At 38.4% G+C, this 6,077-nt stretch overlaps 1 long non-coding RNA gene across 1 annotated transcript; it reads left to right on the forward strand.

The window, feature by feature from the left end:
* The first annotated feature begins 239 nt into the window (after positions 1–239).
* LOC137200410 (uncharacterized) lies at positions 240–4,677 on the forward strand. The gene is made up of 3 exons (XR_010931953.1): positions 240–496; positions 2,310–2,576; positions 4,558–4,677. It is a non-coding gene; the product is annotated as an uncharacterized lncRNA (long non-coding RNA).
* Positions 4,678–6,077: the final 1,400 nt, after the last annotated feature.

A 6,077-nucleotide genomic window follows, 5' to 3' on the forward strand; every position in this document is an offset into this window, starting at 1 on the left:
TCACTGTGACAGCCTGACCAAGAAAGAAGAGTTCAAACAATCCTTGCAATCCAAACATTTACCCCCACGCTGTGATAATGCAATTGTTGATATTTTAGAAACACTCTATGACATTCCAAAATACATCAACAGCTCAGTTTGTAAGTTTTCCAAATAACTTTCTGTGAGATGTTGATTACATTTTGGTGTCTGATATTGTGCAACAAAAACTAATGAATCTTATACTTCCTAGATATCGTGCAACGGCGGCGTGGCTGCATCCAGTCAACCAATGGGACTGTCTCTGCTTTTGAAAGCTGGGCAGTGAATGGAAGCGACTTCATAAGCTTTGACCCTGAATCTCAGAGATGGACATCCCAGTCTGCCTCTGCAAAAACTGTTGAACATCTCTGGAACAAGAAAAAAGCAAGGAATTCAGTATTTAGAGGCTTCATCAGATACCAATGTCCAGAAATGATTCAGAGGATTAAATTAAGACCAATAAAGCAAAATACAGGTGAGAGCTGGAGCAGTCCAGATAAATATACACACGTACACAAACACATGTATATACTTCTTGTCAGAAACAGAAAAGCAGGTTAGAGCTGCCCTGATAAAATACAGACATGAAGACATCAGATGTTTGAGCAGCATATGTTTATGTTCAAGAGACAAAGCCCTCTAGATGCTGTAGTCTTTTTCAATTTTAACCCAAACCATGATCTTTCCTTGATCCTAAACAAGTAGTTTTTGTTCCTAAACTCAACCAAACCTCAACAAAATTACATCAGAAACTGTTTTATTTCTGAAATAAACAATGTTGTCTGGCTGATCGGGGCTGAGATCAGAAAACACTCATACACAACATTCAGAGATGAACAAAGTAGTTTGACATTTAGTTTGGAGTCCACTTCCAAGCTGTTTTCCAAGATTTCAACCACATCTCATGTTCTTCCTTAGCTGATGGAGTTTTCTCAGTTGTCATGGAGATGGATCAGTTGTTATCATGTGACCTAAGTGTGACACTGTTGGAGATTGTAACCTCTGTCTCTGTTCAAACATGGTCTCCAGTGTCAGATGTGAATGTCCTCCTTGATCTCTCTCTGGTCGTCCACTGACTCCTGGTCAATGACCTTTGACCTCTTGAGTGGTTTTGGTCTGGTGTGATGTCATACACCACACAAGCCTTTATTCCTGTCCATAACTGTGCTGTATTCAGAGCTTCACAAGATATTAAGGGTAACATTAACATGATAAACAGCAGGACTATGGCGACATACTTCCACTCCCCCACAGACACACACACACACACACACACACACACACACACACACACACACACACACACACACACACACACCGGAGAGCCTCTCATTGTAGAGCTACTGTGTCTGTGCTGAGAGTCTGACAGCAGCTGCTCATGGCTGTTAGCTGTGACTGCCAGCGCTACATCTCAAGTCATGCTGCACTGAGCGGTGTTTAGTCGGTGTCCCCTTACCATCCGTGTTACACACTACATAGCCACCAGGCCACGCCCCCTACAGTCGTACCCCTCCAGTCCTCTGTTGCATTGTTGTTGGGATGGAGGGAGCTAGACAAGCAAGACACAAATGTAACAGTTTGATGATCTGATCCAAGTTAAGGGTTGGGACCTTCACCACTTCCTCAGAGAAATGCTGGTAAACAATGTACTGTTATCAAGAGATACCATGTTGTGTGAGGGAAACACTTTCAAGTCTGTGATCTTCTGGACAAATCCCCACTATCCTTAACATGATGTTCTGTTCATCCCACCAAGGGCCCAATGACACTAGCAAGGCTTTTAGCTGACTGATAAATGATGCTATCAATGCTGGAGACAGTGGATAGGTAACTCAATTTTGTGCACCTTGGATAATCCATAAAACTTCAGCATGGTCCACCGTCAGATATAACTTCTCGGACTGTAGCAGATTATTTCTGCTTCTTCCACTTGTTTTCTACTAGCTTAGCTTCTTATTGTTGTGTCAGATCTGACTCTGAGTTTCACTTAGGTGTTTTTATCATTAAAAAGTATATGTGCTTTGTTTCATATGGAAACCCCAACATCCTTGGGATTAACCCTAACCCTAACCCTAATTCTGACCTGAAGTCATTTTTTTTGTCTAAACCTAAGTGAACCTTGATGAGGTGTGTCAGACTAGAAAATGCTTTTATGGGTCTTTTTGTTGTTTGGTTTGAGGGACGTATTGTACACACACACACACACACACACACACACACACACACACACACACACACACACTTCTTTAATGAAATATAATGCTGATGTATTGTTTTATTCCCCCCAGAACTGCGTGTTTTTGCAAAGCCCACTGCTAACACAGACCAGGTACTACTGAGATGTCACGTGACGAGTATCGACAAATCAGTGAGCTCGGTGCATCTGATTGGAGACGGGGTTTCCAGGGCCAGTTGGATCACAGTGACTGGACCACTGCCTTCTGGAAATGGATCAGTGATCATTAGACTGACAGCTGGGATCTCACTGAGCCGAAACACCAACACCTACGGCTGCACAGTACAAACTGGAAGTGACAACATCACTGTCTTTTGGGGTAAGACCTTTTAACATTTTAAAAATGTGCTAATGACTGATAAAACATTGATATTGAACAAATATGCAAAACCCTGGATTATGTTCAGTTACAACATGCCAGCATTCAGTGCCTTCGTTTTTTTGTTTGTTTGTTTTGTTTTTTTACCGGTATCTGTGCATGGCATAATAGCCTATGGTTTAGGTTAGGGAAAGATTATGGCATGTAAACTATGGTTAAGATATGGTTAGGGTTAGGCAACTAAAATAAGATTAAGATTAGGGAGAGCTCATGGTTATGCTATAAAAAAGCAAACATTGAACGTGGTCCATGACGGGACGCAAACTTAGGCCCCATTTCCATCGCTACTTAAAGGACCATTACATCTTGCACTGGCACTGAACATTGGTACTGGATGTAAATTGTGAGCTGTGCCATCTAACTGTGTGTTCAGACTGAATGTGCAGCAAATTTTAAGTGCAGCACAATTAGATACAAAGTCAATGCAAAGACACAAGTAGATGAGAATTTGCCCCAGGCAGTGTGAGTGAGTGCGAATACACATAATTTTGGATGTTTGGGGCAAATAAACACAAGCTCAAAGTTGCACAAAAATCTGCTTTGTGTTCTGTCTGAACACAGCTAAATACAAATATGCTTCTTTGGATGCTAGGCTGGTAATTCAGCACCGATACTAAGGCTTCACAAATGGCAATATATAAGTAAAAGTATACTCTACCTACTTTATATACACCATATCACCAGCCATATACTGTTAGCAAAAACTATACTCTCTACTTTATTAAAACTCATACAAAAGTTAGATTTATTGCAGTTGGATTGAATTGCCATAGATTCTACAGGTGCATCTAATAAACTGGTAATTAATCAAATATAGATCTGGTTAGACCTCTTAAAAATAATGGTTTACAAGAGTCCATTATAAAGGTTCTGAAGTGATTTTTCTTTAAAGGTTTTGGGTGAGATAACTATCAGCTCCCTCTATCAGTATGCTATGGAAGATGATGAGTATCATGATTAATGATTTTATAGTTATGCTCTGTAAATGACAAAAGTTTTTGTAACATAAGATTGTGTAACATACTGGATATGTGGCTATAAGGTAAAAGAGCAATCAAAACTGATCTCAAATTCTTTACTATATAGCTCTAAGAAAGATAGATTTGTTGTCAGCATAGCAATGAATGAAAATATATGCTGTATTTTTCTGACATTGTGATCAACTGGAAGCATGTACACACAGAAAAAGTGTTCCAAGTTCAAATGCTATATCCTTCTAAGCATTTAACCTTAGGAGGAAACAGCTTTATTGTATATACACTTTGTGTTTTGTCAGAAGCTGCTGCTGCCTGGTTCATATCTTCAGCTCATATCTGATTTATCGACTGATTTCCAGTCTCCCCTTCATGTCCAAACTGAAGGGGATATGGGGAATTGCTTAGTGTGTGGATCAGTCTTTTCAGTATGAGATACCAGAAAAATTAGACTTGTTGATGATCCTGAGAATAGGACTTCTCAGCAAAGTGAACTGTTCCTTTATGCAGTTGCCTGGAATAGGATCTGGAACATGTGATTTGGAATGATAATAAACATGTAAATGGAGTGTAGGATAGAAGGGGATAGTAATTTCTCTCCTGATGTGTTCAATCTGTTCAATCTCAAATTAATCACAGAATTCCAAAAAATGTAAATACTTTAGATGGTATTTTGAGAAAAATCAAAACATAGATTTACATGATGCTATGTGAAACCAACAATTTATGATGTAACTGGTGATGGTGTGGGGGGAATATATACACACTGTATTTGTTGTATTTTTTTTTAAAGTGAATTCCCCTCAAACTCTCTGTTCTGGTATTGTGTATGACTTTTGGCATTAAAGTTCTCTTAATCTCACTTTTAAGGATTGTAAATACCTACATTGACATGGTGGCTAACTTCAGTGGTCAAAATGAGTTTTCAGAATCTTCTTTCTTTTCAGATGGGAGTACCCTTGATGGCAGACACCTTGTTTATGACTTACACAAATGGGATATTCTTATTGTAATAACTGCACACTGCTCTGTGGTTTCTATGATCATTCTGATTTCTTATGGAATGATATTTCTGCTTAAATGTGGTAAGACTTCTTATTTTTATTATCACTCTTAAAACTCATAGAAAAAACACATGACAAAAATTAATTAAGTCAAATTCTGTGTATTAACAAGCATGTTTTCTGAGTACAGAATACATTGAAAGTACAGTCTCTTTACTACACAACGTACTTTAAAATAAATAAATATGTAGGCATAAAGCTGAGTACCACACAGAATATCTGCACTCTACATGCATCTGTAGTTGTGTGATGTGCCTGAAATGCAGCACAAAAAGGCCATGAAATCTGCCTCTCAGTACACTTTACTGTTGTCACAGTAGAGAGTCACTTGAAACAGTGTTAAAGTGGTTGGGATGTGACTGTAGGCTTGCAAAGTTTCAAGTGTCTTTTAAGTGCAGTCTGCTGTACCAATCTGAGTGCCTACACAGTTACACAGGTCAGTCAAATATCCCTGCTTACTACACAGGAATAAAGTATTTTTAATGACATGTTGTTGTTTGTGTTTCCAATTTTCCTTGTAGTCAAGGAGAAGCCACGCCCTCCACCAACAGTTGATCCACAGCTATATACCAGGATGATGGGGAGTGTTACCTCTCCAGATCAGCAGAGTGTGATAGCTGCAAACATACAGGGTTTGAAGAGAGACAGAGAATACCAGGACCGGTGGGAAGAGTGGATTACATCTAGGGATCAAAATTACTATGATCCTGAATACTATGCCATTCAAGTCTCAGTGGTTTAAAATATTAACTGTAAACATCAGGTTTTATTTTAAGTCCCTCAGAAGAGAAATTACTTCTCTCCGGTGCTGCCATTTTACACTAATCCATTTATCACAGAACTGTGGTCACTCCCTCATTCATTATAATAAATAACACTCATGACTTTACACAATAGTAAGTAATAAATTGATATTACAGACACTTATATATCATAATCATTTTGTGTCATCATTGGAATGTTGTAATGGAACATAATTGTAATTTTCACAGCTATCAAAAGCACTTTAAGTGGTGCACATGCTATGGACACTACTATTTCCGTCCATTGTGGACATATTTGGAGGGACTGTTTAGTGCATAAACTTTATACTGATAATTTTAACAACTCAACAAAATGGCTGAAAGTAAATAAAGTGATTTTGGACACAGCTTCCCTCTCAACTCAATACGCTGTTATTCTGTAATTGTCACTTGAGGCCACAGTGTCACATGTCAGGATGAGGGAAACTCTTAAATATTGTTTGACTTAGCAGCCCAGTCTTTTTGTTGTTTACATCATGTATTTTTATCATTCTTTTATAGTCCAAGTACTACTGTTTGTAAATAAACAAAAAATAATTACCTTCATATTTTCTTCTCCATTTTTTTTCTGCCATTTTTTTTCTGCCACTACTGGTGTCG

Source organism: Thunnus thynnus, chromosome 16 (genome assembly GCF_963924715.1).
Source record: "Thunnus thynnus chromosome 16, fThuThy2.1, whole genome shotgun sequence".
NCBI lineage: Eukaryota > Metazoa > Chordata > Actinopteri > Scombriformes > Scombridae > Thunnus > Thunnus thynnus.